This window comes from Oryzias latipes, chromosome 20 (genome assembly GCF_002234675.1).
Source record: "Oryzias latipes chromosome 20, ASM223467v1".
NCBI lineage: Eukaryota > Metazoa > Chordata > Actinopteri > Beloniformes > Adrianichthyidae > Oryzias > Oryzias latipes.
This window is the reverse complement of record NC_019878.2, coordinates 19,300,870-19,320,622: the sequence shown is the minus strand read 5'-3', so window position 1 is coordinate 19,320,622 and position 19,753 is coordinate 19,300,870. Positions and strand designations below refer to the sequence as shown.

At 39.0% G+C, this 19,753-nt stretch overlaps 1 protein-coding gene across 5 annotated transcripts in view; it reads left to right on the top strand.

Annotated features, from left to right (window-relative positions):
* dlgap1 (DLG associated protein 1) overlaps positions 1–19,753 on the top strand; it is a 100,302-nt gene that overhangs the window by 8,355 nt on the left and 72,194 nt on the right. The window lies entirely within an intron of this gene.

The following is a 19,753-nucleotide window of genomic DNA, read 5'->3' as shown; positions in this document are numbered from 1 at the left end:
TCCTTGGCCACCCTACAAGGATCTAGCTCTTGTACTTTCATCTTTTAGTAAAATCTTTCCACCTATCTACATTTAGAATAGAAAAGGCACGAGTGAAAAGAAAGTGGCTCAAACTTCGTTTACTCAATTTATCATGTTTGCTTGCCTTATTGTTTTAGTACAATACAGTTCTTGGTTATCTTGATGGGTTGGATGAACCATAGGATTATCTTGGATTAACAGAGATAACATGGCATCACATAACGGCAATAATGTAGGAAAGATTCTATACCCACGTTGATGCCTTGGTTCAAAATATGGACGTCAGATAATTGATTTGAAGAAAAAAAATGGCGGCGGGGTAGAGGGTGTGGTTTTGCCGTAATCATAACATGTGCTGCAGTTTATATAGGAGACGATGATCTCTGGAATGTCCATGTGAGAAGAGGCAGGGCCCTTAAACTCTGCCAGATTTCATTTCATGCTCTGCAGAGCACAGCCTCTGAGATGGTGACATTTACATGGCCTGCTATACTACCGCTAGTTGCTCCTGGCCCAAGGCTCTGGCTAAATCTGGCACAAGGCCCAACAAATGTGTAGGCAGTGTGAGCAAGAGTGCAATGAGGAGATGGCTAATGTTCTTTACCAAAGAGACACACGAGAAAGCTATATGTGGAACAGTGTCGCAATTATCCTCAGATTTAAAGCCCTTCCTTTGAAGTTGGACCCAATATATGTAATATATTAGTGATAATCCATCAAGTTGGTTCCTTTGTCCTTGCCATAAATATGTTTGATACTGGATTTTTTGCACAGTATATCCGTTGCAAATTGTAATGGTAATGGCTGTTTTGAGCTGCAAACATGCAAAGTCATGAACCCCTGCAAACAAATGAAATTAGTTCATAAAAAAAAGCCATCAAAGCAATAAAATATGAATTAATGTTGTGTATGTGCGTGCAAGAGTGTGTGTGGACATTATTGTTCAGTCTGTAAAACCAGCTTTTCCAGGGATTATCTACTCCAAAGACCAACTGCTCATCTCTTGACCAAAAGGTCGTCATAGTTTTAATGCTAGTGAGCCCCCCTCTGTTTCATTGCCCACCAACCCTATTGTCTTCCCAGTAAAAGAAAAAAAAACTTGCTGTTTCTCTCCAGCCAGCAGGGAGAAAAAAGGAGATGAAAGCTTGGCAAGCTCCAATTTCAGTTCTTTCTAACTCGGCCCCTGAAAAGTTTCCCATAGGGTGAGGAAAACATTCAGAGCGATCCCAAACATGAAGCTGTTCTGGCTGCAGTCAAAGGAAATCCTTTGGCAATAGGGGGAATTTTTTTCTTCTTCTGAAATCCTTTTTGACTGACTCCACAGGTTTTTCAGTGAACTCCTGCATTTGACTCATTTTAGTCTTTAAACCTAAAAAATGTCTTTTTTTTCCAGGAGATGTCAGTGACTTAAGTCTGGAAAGTCTTAAGTTCTAAAAGTCCCACTCCAATGAAAATGGTGTTTTTAACATGTTTTTGTAGCAATATTTTGATATTTATAAAGAAAATAAAGCTTAAAATTAAATTTCTGAGTATTTCTTTTGTCAAACTGTTGAGAATCTGGACCAGACAAAAAATGCATTTTAGATAAAGCTTGTAGCAGTGACACAGTGTTACAGTCAACAGGCCAATTCTGATGCATCCACTTGCAGATGACTACATCCATGTACGTCTTCGTCTTCCTCATCCAAGCTGGCATCTGGCTCAACTGTACGGCTGGAGAGCTCCAATTTTGCTTGCCATTTTTGTTGCACCGGTAATGTTTGGTTGGGGCTGTGATGGGCTATAAGTTACCGTTTATAAACAAAGGGATGATGGGAAAAGAGGGAGGCTCCCTCCGCAAACTACTGAGCTACTACTACTCTGCAGAAACTATGACCCCCTAGAAAATGACAGTTTTTTTATTTTTATTTGGTTACAAGTAACAAAATCAACATTAAACGACCACTGGGAATGCTTTTGAAATGGCTTCAAAGTTGATCGGAGTGGGACTTTAAGCCATAATTTCTTTGGCTGTATCATCAGATCTAGAGGAGGACAAGGCAGATGGACATAATGAGGGCAGTAACTGGAGAGCAGGTGGATGTCAGCATTGCCACCACGCAGTCTTACTGCTCTGTTTGTCGTGGTAAAGTGAATCAGTACAACTGTCAAGCTGATGAATGCACATTGTGAGTAGATTACAAAGTTGCAAATCTAGCTATGGTGCATGCTAAGTGCCATAATGAGATGGTAACAAAGTTAAGGAATCATTAGTAAGCATGTGTCCCGGTGGAACGGTGAGGGAAAAGCGAGCTCGGGGAGGTTGCAGTATGACAGATGGCGACTGTATGTGTGTGTCAGTGTGTGAATGAGTGAATGCTTGGTGCAAGCGCCCAGGGTTGTTTTTGCTCACAAAACAAGTGAAAAAAGAACCAAATATGGCATTTGTTGTGATGATATTGACGACAGCACTGCTTCGAAATGATGAAGTGTGGTTTTCTTCTGGTATGATTCATAAGGAGGGTCAGCTTTTACAGCCGCTTGATTTATTTCAGTGTTGTTTATGCAATTGATCACTATTGGAAACAAGCATGTTCACTGAAAAAAACATAGTTATGTTTGTTTGTGTACATTTTTAATTACCTATCATAAACAAATATGTCAGTATTTATATAAACTACAGTATTTGCTACACCAACAATTTAGCATTTTTTATTTAAAAGATACATGTTTTGTAAACATGTTTTATTTATTTTCAGGGACAATTGTGGGAGCGTTTTCTCTCAGGTTATTACAACAGTCAACAAAATAATATGGAGTGATTTAAAATAAATTCCACCCCTTTTTTAAGTTCATCCAAGATGTTTCCTGTTGCATCCAAGTGAAAGAGAATGGGGGCAGAGGAGCGAGAGCTTGAAGTTGTGGTCCAAAGCCAAAACATGACCAATGCCAAAGTGGCAGGCATGGAAGTAGGAGGGAGGAAGTGAAAAGATGGGAGGGAAAAACCTGCTTGATTTAATAAGCACAACAGCTGAATACTGAAGGATACAGGCCTATTTTATACCAATCTTTCAGATTGCCTCTCATTAAATGGTTTAGAGTCGGTGATATTAAGCCTTTTTTTTCAAAAGAGGCTTTTTTTCTCTTCTATTTATATAAATCTAACATAAAACATAAAATAGCTTGAATAGCATAGCAGACCACTCTTTACCAGATTTGTTTGTATGTGTCTTGCACATTTCTTTACTGCTGGTCATTTCAGACACAGAATAAGGAGTTGTGTTTGTGCTTAATTGTTGGACTCTTAGGGGGTCTTAAAAAACCTCCTAAATCCTTGCTGTTGAAATATAATTTTTGATTTGCAATGATCAGAAACAAAAGACAAATTTCTTTTTTTGTTTTTGTAAAGAGGTTAAGGTTAGAGGCTCAGTCTTGTCTTCTAGAAATTGATTTTCTGGTTCTGTACAAAACCCTAAAGACCCACTACGATCATTATTTTATCTGTTTTAAAAGCATTAGTGTTTTTTTTTAATTATGACTATGCCGTTTTTAACCAAAAAAAAAAAAAAAAAAAAAAATTTCTATACAGTTTCTGCAGAGTGGCAGTAGTTTATTAAAAATTCATCTTTGAATTGTTGCCGGGACTGTTGGTGCAAACTAAGCTATCTGTTTATGTGCTCTCCCACCAGCTTATAGCCTGTTACACCTCCAACCTAACATTAGCAATACAACAAAAATGGCGAGCAATATTAGAGCTATCCACTGGTAGAGTTTTGAGCCAGATACCAGCTTGGATGAGGAAAATGAAGACATACATGGATCTAGTCGTTAAAAAGTGGATTTATTAGAATGAAGCAAAGAAGGGAGCTTGTGACCCACCTATTGTATTCTTGATTCACAACAATTTGAATAAAGAAGTACTCAAATGCATTTTTAATCTAAATTTAAAATTTGTATCATCAGAAAAATGCCACAAGAACAAATCAAAAATAGTTTAAAAAAACACTGTTTTCATTCGAGTGGGTCTTTAAATATGCGGTAAAAAGGTCCTGTTTTCCAAATCAGATTGGTATATGGAAACCAGCCAGACATTTTATTTCTCTGTTCCCTTAAGTTCAAATATTCTCTTTTACGATACTGAATCTACTTATGGATTCACTAATACTTTCATTAAGAAGGAGGAGAAAGGTCATAAGTGCTTGCAATGGTTGTACATGTGTGACACAGACGGTTCTTTGCTAATTGAGCACAAACTGAGCAGACAGCTGGAGGTCAGGCATCAACCTGGCAGTGTGAGCTGAGTGATGGGGCTGCTGTGGAATTAGCTGGCCTCTCGTTCTGGTATTGGTCATCACTTTTCCAGGTCAACAGTCTCACTAAGCCTTTTCAGAGATATGCCTTTTTCAGTTCAGATAATCTAGATATATACAATAAAAGTGTTTTTGGATAGGTAAAGCAGACTGGAATTGCAGTGATATCAAAGTATCATTGGCTAATTGTAAGTCATAGTGTATATGTGTGTCTGTCTGTATCTTTGTGTGTAAAAGAAGAGAGGGAGAGAGGCACGAATGGATGTCTCAGAGTAAACCAGCAGCGTTAAGGACTGATTTCAGCACCACGGACAGTGTTTGGTGCCTCCCTGCAGGTCGCAATTTCTTTAAAGTGCTTGTTCCACCTGGAACAAATGCACACCTACAGATACAGAGAGAGTGAGATCAAACCCCCTACCTGCCTTTTTTATGCTTCCTCCTCCTGTACTTTAGCATTGAATTTCCATCTCATTAATTTACCAGATCTCATTCAAACATGTTTTATTGCTCATTATGGTCTGGATAAGGTGACTCTGGCCTTTATTGTAATTTTTATGAGCTTTGGTTTCATTCTAATAAATTCTGCCCTCGGAAATAATTACAGAAAACATGGACATCTTTTTCTTCTCTAATTCGTGATCAGGAAGTAAATTAATTTCTGCCGTTTTGCCATTTTCTTTTGAATGTATCCAATGCATTGTGCTACAGGGAAGCTTCTAAAACATGATTACCAATTTTTGTAAAGAAAGGTAAAGAGGGAAAAAGGAGAGAGGAAAAAGGCCTCTTTTTTCCTCTCTCCTTTTCTCTCCTTCCCATGCTGCCAAGCATGCAGACAATGAAAGCTCGCATGTCAAAAGAGTGAAATGCTGGCATTTTTGAGGATACCCAAATCATCCTGGCGGTTCTGTCAGAGAAAGAAAAGTGCACAGACAGCAGAAAACGGCTTAGTCAGGGTCATCACTTGCCAATAGCTTTAGAGAACTGTGACAGGCCAGGGCATTTTCCTCAGGATCCAGTAAACTTTGAAAAAAAACAAAAAAAAGATGTTCATGACTCCTTTTTGACAGCAAATAGTTTTTTGTCATGCTTTCCACTAAATGCCGTTGTCTTGACGTTTTCTGGAATGTTTGGAGTCATAGTTGTACTTTAAATGTTTCTAAGGTACAATCCAAAAGATAACTGAGCAAAGTCCACTTTCATTCATTTATTGTGCTCTTGGTTTTCAGTAATCCTTTTAAAGACCCACTTCTATGAAAATCATGTATTTGGTGTTTAAACGTGTTCTTTGGGCATTTTTCTGATGACTGAGGACCTATATAAAGAACATTAAGCTCAAAATTTCATTTCTGAGTAGTTGTTTATTCAAATTGTTATGAAATCATTGTGCATCAGAAGCAGATATAAAAAAAAATGCCATTTGAAAAAGAGCTTATTTGTGACGTAGGAAATTCACTAGGCAACAAGCTCCTTTCTCCGAGCTCTAAGCAATGGGGAGGGAGGCGGAGTTATACCACGCCAAGGCTCCCACCCACAGCTCAGAGGCAAATTTCTAATGAACTCCTGCTGTTCTGCAAAAACGATATCCCAGAAAACGACAGGGTTTTTTTATTTTTATATTTCGGCTGAAAAGAGGGCATGATCATGATTAAAAGACCACTGGGTACACATTTACAATAGATAAAAAAATTATTGGAGGGGATCTTTAATCTTTTGAGGTGTAGTTTAAATAATTTATTTTTATTTTGACCACCTCCAAACACTTTGTTTCTCTGTCTTGTTAGGTACAGTGGGGCAAAAAAGTACGTATTCCAATTGTGCAATTTCTCCCACTTAAAAAGATGAGACAGGCCTGTCATTTTCATCATAGGTATACCTCGACTATGAGAGACAAAATGGAAAGAAATAAAATCACAATTTCTTATTTTCAAAGAATTTTTTTTGCAAATTAAGGTGGAGAAAAAGTATTTGGTCAATAACAAAAGTTCAACTCAGTACTTTGTTTTATACCTTTTGTCGGCAATGACAGAAGTCAAACGTTTTCTGTTAGTCTTCATAAGGTTTTCACAAACTGTTGCCGGTATTTTGGCCTATTCCTCCATGCAGATCTCCTCAAGAGCAGTGATGTTTTGGGGCTGTCACTGAGAAACACGGACTTTCAATTCCCTCCAAAGGTTTTCAATGGGATTGAGATCTGGAGACTGGCTAGGCCACTCCAGGACCTTGAAATTCTTCTTACAAAGCCACTCCTTCATTACCTGGGCAGTGTGCTTGGGATTGTTGTCATGCTGAAAGACGCAGCCACATTTGATCTTCAATGCTGATGAAAAGAGATTTTCACTCAAAATCTGACGATGCAGGACCCCATTTATTCTTTCCTTCACTCGGATCAGTCGTACTGGTCCCTTTGCTGAAAAACAGCCCCAAAGCATGATGTTTCCACCCCCATGCTTTACAGCAGGTAGGGTGTTCTTTGGGTGCAACTCAGCATTCTTTCTCCTCCAAACACGACAAGAAGAGTTCTTACCAGAAAGTTCTATGTTGGTTTCATCTGACCATAGACATTCTCCCGATCCTCTTTTGGAGAAAAACTTTAGATGGCCAGACATGTACTGGCTTTAGCAGGGGGACACGTCTGGCACTGCAGGATTTGAGTCCCTGGCGGCGTAGTGTGTTACTGATGGTAGCTTTTATTAATTTTGATCCCAGCTCTCTGCAGGTCATTCACTAGGTCCCTTGTATGTCTTCTATTTCCTAAAATTGCTCCCACAGTTGATTTCTTCACACCAAGCTGCTTACCTATTGCAGATTCAGTCTTCCCAGCCTGGTGCAGGTCAACGATTTGGTTTCTGGTGACCTTAGACAGCTCTTTGGTCTTGGTGATAGTAGAGTTTGGAGTTTGACTGTTTGAGGTTGTGGGCCGGTGTCTTTGATAGAGTTAACAAGTTCAAACAGGTGACATTAATACAGGTAACGAGTGGAGGACAGATGATCCTCTTACAGAAGAAGTTAAAGTTCTGTGAGAGCCAGAAATCTTGCTTGTTTGTAGGTGACCAGATACTTATTTTCCACCATATTTGAAAAAATAAATTATTTTAAAAATCAAAAAATACGACTTTCTGGATTTTTATTTTTTATTTTTTATCATTTTGTCTCATGTTATACCTGTGATGGAAATTATAGGCCTCTCTAATCTTTTTAAGTGGGAGAACCATCAGAATTTGTGGCTGACTAAATACTTTTTTTTGCCCCACTGTAGTATTTGTGCCAACAGCTCATCAATATCACATCATTATACTGACACCCTCTCTTCTTTCCTACTGTTAAAAGATTAGTCAGATGTAGTTTTCATTACATTTCTGTCAATGTGAAATTAACAAAAGACACACAGTACTGTTTCTCATGTCTGTGACCTTCATATAGACCTGAGCATTTTGTTATTAAAGTAAGTTAAAATCCTGACATGCTCATCCTGTCCTTTTTGGCTGCACTTTTGTCACAGCCGGATAAGAAGGAGCAGCTAAATGAAATGAGAATAGTTGGGATGAGCTCATGCCTTCTGGGGTTTTTGTATGTATCAGTAACAGAATTGATGTTTAAAATGCAAGCAAATATTTTTGACTATATATTTTCCACCTGCATAGCTGCTTATTATGGAAAAAAACATTAAAAGTTAAATTTTGTAGTGGCCTGAGTGAGTTTTGCAGTCACTCACTGTTTGTTTTCTAAAGAATGACTATCCTTCCATCACTATTTGGATTGTCACCGGAGAGTTGGTGAAGCCTGTCAATCATATCTGTTGCCGTAACAACTTTGTTATTCTCAGGATGTAATGGGAGGCTGCGCAGCTCTTCTGTCTGTGAGAGTTTCTGAATCCAAAACCAGAGCAGCATGTAAACAGTTCAGCTGCCTGATAAAGGTCAGGTTCTGTTATTGTTCCAGCATTCATTGCTGCCTAAAGCATCGGGATAATGGATGTTTCATGTGACTGGATTATTAGCATTTAGCTGACAGTCTTATCCTCACCGATTTATAGATTATTTTTAACACTTACAGGATTAGTTGTTTTTTTTTTTTACTGAGAAAATCCTGTTTGAAAATCAGTAAAACAATAAAATAGTGCAGCTAGGAGAAAAAAACTGCAGACATCCAATACTAAGTTGTTCCTTAAAATGTCCTTTAAATTTTGATTAAATTCACATTAATTATTATAATACCAGTGGTATATTATCTACAGTAAATACAAATGGGCAACTAACTTGCAAAAAGTAAAAAATGTTTAATTGTTCTAACAGCTAGACCAAAAAGTTTAGATAAATATCTTTTTTTAAAGTTTAAAATGCTTTTTAAAAGCAGCAGTTAGCACATCAGCACAGAAACAGTGAAGCACAATTAATACTATGCTTACAAAACACTGCCACGCGAGCACATGTACAAAAATACACTCAATGATGTCATTTGTATAATCTGACGAAATCTGGGCCACTGTTCACGACGAAGCAGCTGCAGGGATGAGCAGTCGCTGTCACAATGATTTGGTGTGTAGGAGGGGAAAGTAGACAGTAAAGAGGACCATTTGTGCATAAATGTACCTCCACACCTTTATTGAGAACGGACGTTGTTGGAGACCTCCCTTTTTTTGTTGTATTCTTGCTTTTTATGCACACCAAAATCATAAATACTCTTATCAGGATAAGCTAATATTTGTGATGCTGAAGGATTTCTGTTCCATGAACACAACTCATACATATTTAATTCATATGCGGTTAAAAGGAGCAAAATGTGCGATAGATAAATAAATAAATAAATAAGGTGAAAAGGGAACCCATTGTGATTTTCAGCACTTTTAAATAGGTGCTGTTGGCTTAAACAAAAGCTGCAATTACCAAATCATGTTTAACACCCAGCTGTGATGAATGATATATTTCCTTCAGGCCCAAATGCTGCTATTTCATAAACCCACTTTTCCTGCCAATTTAGAGTTGGCGCCGCATCTTGGAGCCTCTTCTATGCCAATGTGTCACTTTTAGGCACCACTATCAAACGGTTTGATTAACAAAATGTTACATTTGATCTCAAGCCATGCAGTAAAATTCTGGATCCGATTCTGCTGAAATGACACCAGACGTTTAGACTTCCTAATTAAGGTTTTGAGCAGCACTTAACAGGGATTATGATAGTACCATAGAGCTTTAAACATGATTCGACAGAATGTTTTCACACCGCACTGAAGCAAAAAGATCCTAAATGACAGAAGTTGTCAACAAACAAACACACAAGAGAAAAGCACAATAACCCAACTCTATCAGATGTTTACAAAAACCTGTGAAAAATGTCCACCCACAGCCAGAACACCCGTCTCTCAATCATTGTGTGTTCATCGATTTCTCTGCAAGGCTGATTCAAAGTACACCACACCACAGTGCTGTGTCAACATCCCCAGATTGCCATAGGGAAATGTCAATGGGAGTGATTAACTCACCGAGTACAGGAAAAGGGTGGATGTTTCACACTGAACTTACTAAAGTCATATTTTTCTTACATTTCTTTGCGCCTAAAACTGCTTAGAAGTGTCTAATATTTTTAATAGAAAATGCTTTGATTGTTTTTCACCACTTTCAAGGTTTTTAATTACCGGTAATGAGAACTGAAACGCAGTATTGATACCAAGCATTCGACTCAGCAGCTTGTTTCTTAGATGTGCGATCTGTGTTAGCGCTCCTTCCTGCATCAACGACGAAGGAGGCTTTTGCTCGGGATCTCCGCTGTGTGGTACAGAGGGTTGGAAGTCCATTTGCTTGCCATTCCGATCGTCCATCCTTTACCCTGGCTTTCGGAAGTGTGCTTTGTCCTACCACCATCAACATCCAAAGGTTTGGCAATCAGACTCACATGCCCTCTCCTTTCCTCACTGAGCCCTTGTAAAATGCATGTTTTATGTCATAAATGATGTTATGTTTTTGTACTTTTTTTTGTACTATGAATGACAAAAGTTTAACTTTTGTCATTCATAGCAAAAGTGGACGACAGTGTTTTCTGCTATATTAACATGTGTTATCGTGTGGGAACGTCACCTGAAATATAAAATACAATTTTATGAAGTTTTATTTTTAAAAGTAGAACGGAAGTTTTTATTTTGAAACTGGACCTGTTTCCTGTTTCTCCAGCTTTTTACAGCAGAATCGATGCACCAACGTACTGGAAACAGAAATCCTCTGTAAATGTTGCGTGGCATTGCAAAGGGATGGACATCAGAGGCTGATTTGATGTAGGCGATGTAAACAATCCATTTGATTAATGAACGTTCTATTTTTTGAGTCAGCGCAATGCAATGGAGATGCGACGCAGACAGACCAGAGTAAATCAGGCTTTAGGTGTCAGAGTTTTTTTGGGTGTCAAAAATCCAAAGTGTAAAGAAAAAAATGAAAGGGCTAGAACACAGTGCTCACACAGTGTTCTATACAGTGCCTTCTATACAGAATTTACAAGGTCACTTTTGTACAAATTGACTACCAGAGTACCCTTTCATTCATGACAAAGACGAAAAATACACAACAAAAGGTACCAAAATTAAGTTATATTAAAGTTCCATTACAAAATAATGTCCTAACAGCAGATTACAGCATCCATTGATTGACTGTAGTGGTGTAGATGGTAGTAGTTCACCTTTGTACCTGCAAACCAAAACAAAAGCTGTGAGCAAAAAAAATACCAGTCTCAGAGTCTCCACAATAGTGTTTAACCATCAAAGAATCATGGTAATTATTTTCTAAGCTAATGACTAGCTGATGGTGTAAATGACCCAACAGGTTGCTGCGTTGCAATCTTGATTTACTGCCCATGTTGAATGAGAAGGCACATTCTCATCTGCCTCCTCCAGCCGCTCGGTTATTAGCGCCAGCAATTCTTCTGCCAAGTCGGTGTCTGGCTTTAGTGAGAAGACATCCTCCAAGTGGCATGTAGACAACCTTAACCAGATGCACAGTTGTCTTAGTGTTGTCCCTTTTGCTCTGCCATGGTAAACCAAACACGTTTTTAGTCATCTCTGCTTCTAGCTGCTGGCCGTGCCTAACCAGATTTTCCTCAGCCGATGTCACTTCTGCAAACTCTAATGGTTAAAACCGCTGCTCCCCGAGTCCTCTCAGGTTCTCAGGTTTGATTCCAATAAATCGTATCAAATAAAAGAAAAGACAAACAGGTCTGAATGCCATAGCCAAAGTTCTGCGCTCTCTGTGTTTCTGCCAAACGACCTTATGCACACAGGGTGTAGTATTCCATCTAAGCCTTATTTCCTTCAGCATGTATAATCCCCTTAAATTCCCTTCTGATAGCCCAACTACCTTCACTTAAGATTAGCCGAGGCAGAGATCAAGGAAGGCTTCTTTTGCAGCGCATAGGACTTGTTTCTGCCATGGATGTGGATCCTTTCCACATTCACTGTATGTAAAGCATAATGACAAAAAAGTGTGGAACCTACATGTGTGACACTTGATCTCTGTGCAGATGAAAACGAACCTTTCATCTCATTAAGACGAGCTGTCAAAGACTTTCTGTACACAATTCTGCTTTTCAAGCTGTGCACTTCTCTTATACTAAGCAATGTTTTTTTGTTATAGACTTATATAACACTTCATTAATTATGCTCATGGCTGATGTAATGTGTGCACAATATATGCTGCCTCCTATAGGCCTCTAGCATGTTAAAGCCAGTCATCCAGATAAAAATGCTTCATCTTCAGATTTTTATTGGGGAGACTTGAAAATGAACATTAGCTTGTTGTTGCTTAACCCTTTATTTTATGACATGACAGGATCTGAAATTTTTTACGGCATTGATTCCCCTTAATGTCAGTAACAAGGTCTGTTTGGCTTCATCAGAGCTAAACAGGAAAATTATGAGGTCAGATGATGGATTTACAAATTTGTTAAAGTCCCACATGACCATTTTGTAAAAATAAAAACGTTCCCAGTGTGTTTTAAATATGATTAGGATTTTTTTTTACAGAAATCACATGACCTAAATGTCTTAAAAGGCCATGTTTCATGTTTAAATGAAGCCTCTATTTCCAAAATGTCCTCTACACAGGTGTGGCCGTTGGTGCTATGCTAGTTACGCCCTTGATCCTCCTTAATGCAAACCATGACTTGCATGACTGAAGGGCTTGACACAAGCGGTGGTGGGCACAAACCACACCGACTGACAGTCTCTATTCTCTAAAAGTTTATCTTTAGCAATAAAGAAACTTTAAAAAGTGATATTTTTGGTGCAGAATCAACATTTAATGAACAATCTGCGCCTTTGCAGCTGCGCATGCTTAAAGGGGAGGGGTGGAGGGCATGAATTGGAGGGCGGGGGACACAATCTGATTTAAATAATATTTTAAAAATCATTCTATAATCATTCTATAACCTACCTTTTTTTACAGGTATATAAAATTCTGCATAAGGTATATAAAATTACAGGTATATAAAATTTTGTGTGAAATGGCCAAATAAAAACAGGGAACACAAAACGATGAGGTCACCAAGGTGAAAATTGGTCTAGTTGATGACTGTGGAGAGGCAGTTTATTGTCAAGAGGCAAAACGCCAGAGAGATGGACAAAAAGAAAGGTCAAAGCCATCTGGTGCCCCATTTAGAAAAAAAAATAAAAAATAGGAGAGGCGAGATAAAGAAAACGGTTTGTCCTCATAGCTGGAGATGCACTTTTTCTAGTGCTTTCTGCCACACCGACGTCAACAACCAAAACTTCTTTTTTGTGGTCGATGACTAAAACTAAAGTAGGCCTAAATGTTGCAAATTACAATTATTTTTTAGGCTTTTGTTTTCTCATAAAACTTTTGCTATGCCTTTACATTAGTGGAAACCCTTAATAGTCAAGACTTGTGTGTCTACTGTAACACTAAGGCTTTATTGTATAATTAGTTCATAAATGTTGAATGAGGTGTGATGGTTATATATATAGCATGCTGCTGCTGCCATAAGATGCTAAAGGGGCAAATAACTTCAGATTAGTCATCACTTTAATAATCATTTGAGGCAGCCTAAACAATTTCAAAATTTTCTTAAACTAGTTACCTGAGGATTTAAAGTTAAAGTGGGTTAATTTTGAGCAGGCATGTATGAAGTTTGTTTTTTGTTTCTTTCCATTATGTTGGGTTCTATAATTAGTCCAATGGAATTTTCATAAATCTGTTGGTAGTTTTAAAAAAGAAATATTTACCATCTACTACAACTTATTAAAACAAAACCTTTTTCAACCAGTCATAACTAGAAACGTGCCGATCATTGGATTGTAAACGGCAACAATGCATTGATTTTTTTTTCTCTCTTAAGCAGAGATCAATCTATTATATATTGTATATAGTATTAGAGGTTTTTTGTAGTTGACATGAACGAACAAAATTTAGTTGGGACTCAAATGGGATTGGGGCCGCCTGGGGAAGGTTTCGCCTTGGTAGTAATTCAGCGTCGAACCGTCATGTGCTCACATTTCCAGCCAGGCAAGGTAACATTACCTTCAAGTGAGTTGAAGGGGAGGTTAGATCCTGTGAAATATGAATATAAACCTAAGGCCTGAGAATAATTACCTGCTGTCCCTGAGTAGATTCCAGATTTTTGCATAATGTCACTTTCTAGCTGAATTTGCAAAGATTTTAATGCTTTATAAACTGCTTAACCCTTTAGATGTGTGTTGTGTATTATTAATAATGTAGAAGTGTAAGTCATGTAAATATTACTTTCACCAATCTGTTGTAAAAGAGGCGGGGCTTAAGAGATCAGGGGCCTCATTTATAAAACTTTGCGTAGGATTTGCGTCAGAAGTGGCGTACGGATGAAACATAGGACGTGCGTACGAACAGAAATATTCGGAGTTATAAAACCGTGCGCACGCACATCCTACGCATCTTTCCCTTAATAAATCACAACCAATTCTAAATGCTGCGCAGCTTTTGCGGCCTCATCACACGCCCATAGTTGTCCATAAATAGTCCGTGAAACACCCACAAATGAATATTAATTTATTGCGAAACCATGCCAAACACGGAGAGAAAATCAAAAAAACGTAACTTCACTCAATGTGAAGTAGAAGTTATCGTTGGCGAGGTGGAAAAGAGGAGAATAATGTTGTTTGGAGGGCACAGTGTGGGCGTTACTAATGCCAAAAAGGCACGTGAGTGGCAGACGGCGGCAGACGCCGAAAATGCTGTAGCCTCACAACCTCGGACCGTGGCCGAAATAAAAAAGAAAAGGTCATCAAAGTCAAAGCAAAAAAACGTCTAGCGCTGTACCCCCCCCCCCCCCCCCCACACACACACACACACACCCGTGTCTGCCACGGGTGTGTGTGTGTGTGGGGGGGGGGGGACACCGGAGCTGACCCCTCCTGATGAGAGACTGGCGGCAATAATTGGGGAATCCCTTTTAAGTGGAGTGGTGACTGAGGCGCAGGGGGACACCGACGCGCCAGATGCACGGGGTGACACACCCCCAAAAGCCCGCAGAGGAAGTCGGAACCGGCTCATAAGCCACTCGTCCTCGTTTGCCAACAAGTCTCCTTGCTGTCTAAAGATGCGTTCTCTCCGAATTCTTCCATTTGCCACATCTTCTAAGAGCGCAAGATCAGCCATTGTGCGTCATTACGCATTGCGATGGGGCATTTTATTTCCCTCCATTTAATTACATCTGACAAGCTACAGATGTCGGTAATAATCGACGTGGAAATGGGAAATTGTTCAGCGCAAATGTAATTTCTTGTTGCTTTCTGAATGGTTGAGACATACGCCATACATTGTTTTATGAAAAATAAAACAAACTAAAGGCATATGCATGAATACCATAATTCTGTAGCTTATGAAGAAATATTTTACTATGAAAACAACTTTCCCCAGTGGAGAATTAATGCATCTCTCTCTATCTATCCATCTGTCTGTCTAATTGCACCTATATCTGCTCCGCCAGACGGACACATTGACGGGAATATCAGTTGTGTACATTATTTCGTTCTGTTAACTATATTATTTATATTATTTATGAGGATGAATTGCACAACATGCCAATATTGCAGAACATGTTTCACTTTTCTTTTTGCAAATATGTGTTCATTTCAATTTCTGTTGTAATTTTCGTTTGATTTTTTTATTTGTTTCACTGCTGATCGATCAAACGGGTGATCGTGTAGGCTGTTAATTGTAAGACTTGCTTTGTGAAGTCTTCATGTTATTTCTGAGAGGCAGTATTGTCATTGTCACTTTCACGTGTTTCTTCCATCTGCCGACGGTGTCGCCGTTTCTCATTTCACCCGTTTTTGTGCGTACGCCTGGGTCAGAGCTTGCGTGAAGGACCGCACATTTTCCCGTCAAGTTTGCTTTTTATAAATTTCAACTATTGCGTAGAGAGTGGCGTACGCCTTCTTTTGTGCGTACGCAACGTTTATAAATGAGGCCCCAGGGGCCTCATTTATAAAACTTTGCGTAGGATTTGCGTCAGAAGTGGCGTACGGATGAAACATAGGACGTGCGTACGCACAGAAATATTCGGATTTATAAAACCGTGCGCACGCACATCCTACGCATCTTTCCCTTTATAAATCACAACCGATTCTAAATGCAGCGCAGCTTTTGCGGCTACATGACCCGCCCATAGTTGCCCATAAATAGTCCGTGAAACGCCCACAAATTAATATTCATGGCTTGCAAAATCATGGCAAACACAGAGGGGAAATCAAAAAAACGTAACTTCACTCAATGTGAAGTAGAAGTTATCGTTGGCGAGGTGGAAAAGAGGAGAAAAGTGTTGTTTGGGGCACAGTGTGGGCGTTACTAATGCCAAAAAGGCACGTGAGCGGCAAACGGTGGCAGACGCCGTAAATGCTGTAGCCTCACAACCTCGGACGTGGCCGAAATAAAAAAGAAATGAAAGAAATGATCGGACATCAAAGTCGAGGCAAAAAAACGTCTAGCGCTGCATCGGCAGAGTGTGTCCGCTACGTGGGGGGGGGGGGGGGGGGGGGGACCGGAGCTGACCCCTCTTGATGAGAAACTGGCCGCTATTATTGGGGAATCCCTATTAAGTCCCCCTTATCGGCGTCCTCCTCCGCCTCAGTCACCTGACTGAGACGGAGGGGACGCCGACGCGCCAGGGTCAGGGTGACACAGGTAAGAGAAATAATTCAAATGAATGCAGTCGAGTCACATGTATGCAGGCTACACAATTACAGATTATTAATATAGAAAATTTTTATTTTAGTTGCTGGGTGTTCCAGCGGGGCCAGTGGTTACGATGCTGCAGCTGAGCAGCCGTCTGGCCCCAGCGTCTCCACGGCACGCGGCTCTCAACCCTCCAGCAGTGGGCGCGTCCTCACCGATGCAGTCCTTGAAATGCAGAGGGAAGTCAGTAGTTCAATCAGAGAGGTGGCCGAAAATTGGGCGAAAATTGAAAGTTGGGCGAAATCAAGATCGCCCTGACTGAAATAAACTGCACGATGAGGGAATTCTTAAATAAATAATATTTTCCACACCTCTTTTTCTTTACAAGCGACGCATCACTTCCAAACGCTGGCGCACAGCAGCAGCAAATGGCTCAAATGCGTGGGGATGGGGTTCAGGGTCGGGGCCAACACAGCAATCAGCGCCAGGGGGTAGAGGCACGTTTTTAAGCTGTGCCACATTGTGTAGCACAGCACATGCCAGCACGATTTGGCACGCACTGTCACTTTCACGTGTTTCTTCCATCTGCCGACGGTGTCGCCATTTCTCATTTCACCCGTTTTTGTGCGTACGCCTGGGTCAGAGCTTGCGTGGAGGACCGCACATTTTCCCGTCAAGTTTGCTTTTTATAAATCTCAACTATTGCGTAGAGAGTGGCGTACGCCTTCTTTTGTGCGTACGCAACGTTTATAAATGAGGCCCCAGATGTTTCTAACGTGTGATTCTGCTCAGCCGAACTACATATTAAAAACTGGGTGGGTTTTTATCATTGTATGTTGTGAATTAAATCTATTTAAAGATGACGTGACAGCAGTCTACAGTGGTGACTCTTGGGTAAAGTATAGCTGCTGCTGTGGCTTCATTTATATCTCAACGGGGGATTTTTTTTTTAATATATCCAGCATCTCCACAGGCCTTTCTCATGGATTATTTTTCTTATTCAGTGACTACAACCCACAGACTGGTCTATTCTTTTAGTTTTGTACTTTATTTTGAACCACTTTTTATAAAGGTATTCACTTGTATTTTTATTGGTTCGTGTATTTACTTGTATAGTATTTACCACTCCAAGGCTGCTACAAAAACACATCTTTTCTGTGATTTTAAAAGTAATTTATTTTGATATCCAACAGTTTCCTGTGTTTTTTTCTGTTTTGTTCACTGGTTGGTCCTCTGCGCCGTATACCGTGCATCTGCCTGTCAGGAGTAACTCATCTGAGTGACAGTCTAGATGCTCACAACGTCTCACTTTGCAGCCGATGACACCAGGTTTGCGCTCCTTCTCCCTGCATTTGAGCTTCAGCATTGTGTGTTTTGATAGCTTCCACTTGCTGCTCTGCTCTGCGGAGAAAGCTGTCGCACCTTTTCCGGACTCCGAAATATCTGTTTTCTTCAGAGAGCCGGGGAATTTCACAAGATCTTTTTCCTGTTGTTAGGCTGTTAAGAAAACTACACCAAATAAAAAAAAAAATAAAAAATCAGAAGACCTAAACAGCCATAACAAGAGCAAGTTCCTTCTCTCAGAATTAAAAAAAAAAGTTTCTTAAATAGCGCCGTATTAGTTCACATTGGTTTGGCGTGATTGGACCCTCCAGATTGTGTTTCCACTTAATCACTGAGTGCACCCTTGTTTCAACCGCCCGTCTCCTCTGCCTATGCCAATCATTTACAGCCCGTGGCGACTTGTCAAAATGCATGAAATTATGGGCCTGCTGTAAATCTGCTGCTGTGGGATTTTCTAGGGTGGTGACAATCAGATTTGGTTAAACCTTCAATGCACTCTAATGCTGCTGTATCAAACATCAGTTCAGAAATTGTTGATAAAAACTGTAATTCTTACATATATGTAGCTGAAAGTTATGAAGCCCATCTGTCATAAACAAATACTCATACATTTTTGTGCAACACATTTGTTAATCATTGAGAAATTATTAAAACAAATGTGAAAATGTAAAACTTCTATAGTGTTACCAGAAGCTCAATTATTCATTTTTCTTTTTGTCTTTTCTTTTTTTTCATTGTTTGCAAAATAATTAATAGAAAATAGATTTGAAGGGCTGAGTATCCTCTTTATTTATCACGTTTTATAAATAATTACATTTATTGTGTTATAATATGTGTATACACTAATGTCTTCTACTGTAATGTTTGAAAGGTGAAGTTTTTCAATGATTGTGTTTTTGTTAACTGTGAAGATTAATAAATTAAATTAATAAGTTGTACAATTTATCAAACCTCACTAAGTTAAATTTATTTATGTTTGTTGTTTGTTTGTGCAAAGATCTCAAGTTGCTATAACATATGAAAAGACACATTTTAGTAAAAGGTTTTATCTTTAAAAGTTATGAAGTATTTAGTTGGCCTGTGCATTGCTGCTGATGGACCACCTGGAATTAAATTTCTCCTGCAGTTAGAATAAAGTCTTTGAATTGAACTAAACTTAAAAAATGTATGAACAATACTATTTATTAAGACTGAATGCCAACTTTAGCACTAACTTCAAATTTTAGCAATCTTTACTAATAAAATTGTGATATTTTTTCCCCCGTTTTCATTTGTTTTTGTTCTTTTTGCAGACGGTTTTTCCTTTTTCTTGAACTTAAATCCTTTACCTGAAAATATTTCAAACAATAACTAAATTGTGCAAATGAAGATTTATGAATAGGAAGTAAAACATTTCTGTTTCTCATATGTTTGGTTAAATTGTGCACATCTTTAAAAATGTTGCTGGTGCCCCGTAGTTAGTTTATGTGTATTTTGCTAAACAATAAACACAAAGAAACAAAAATTAATTAATAAATAAATATTACTAAAATGTTGGTAAAAAGATCAATGACTTATTGTCAGAATTTTTTTGATTATGTGGTTTGAGTTTATTACCATTTGCAATTCAGTTTAAAAATATTTACTTTATTTATCACAAAGCGTTTCCCTTTTTGCAAGTATGAAAAGATGATAATCAATCACTGCTGTTATTCTTAGGGAGCCGTGCAGTGATGAAGTCGGAGTGTAGAGGCTTTGAGAAGATGAAGAGAGATATTCTCCAGGGGAAATGAGGTGGGAGCATGAAGGAACACCAATTATGCATGAGGGAGAACAAAAGAGGAGAAGCTAGTGGGAAAAATCACAAATAAGGTACTGGGTGCAATATGTTCAGAACGAGACCACTGAGACAGAAGATAAGACTTATGAAAGGGGAAGCAGATGGAAGCTGAACTTAGGATGCAATTGTTTTAC